The sequence below is a fragment of the Dendrobium catenatum genome, unplaced genomic scaffold (assembly GCF_001605985.2).
Source record: "Dendrobium catenatum unplaced genomic scaffold, ASM160598v2 fragScaff_scaffold_261, whole genome shotgun sequence".
NCBI classification, from domain to species: Eukaryota; Viridiplantae; Streptophyta; class Magnoliopsida; order Asparagales; family Orchidaceae; genus Dendrobium; species Dendrobium catenatum.
Genome location: NW_021318723.1, coordinates 1,850,030 through 1,850,395, shown reverse-complemented (window position 1 = coordinate 1,850,395; position 366 = coordinate 1,850,030).

Genomic DNA, 366 nt, shown 5'->3' with positions numbered 1-366 from the left:
ATGTATACTAGAACCGCCCAAAACGCCCAATTGTCTACAGGTACAGTTTTTTTTTTTCCAGAGGGGGCACGTGCCCCCGCGGGACCCTGCCTGGCTCCGCCGTTGTATATAACTCAAGCTGAATGTATAACGTCCAAACTATTAATATATATATATATAAAATTAACTCAAGCTGAATGTATAACGTCCAAACTATTAATATTTAAGGGAATTTATATAAATAGCATATAAAACTATATGATTTATATATTTAACACATAAATTTTTTTATTTACATACATAACACTCAAAATTTTTAATAACATAAAAATAATACCTATATTCACCCTTGATACGTCGTCACAAAATTAGCTTGATCGGACACGA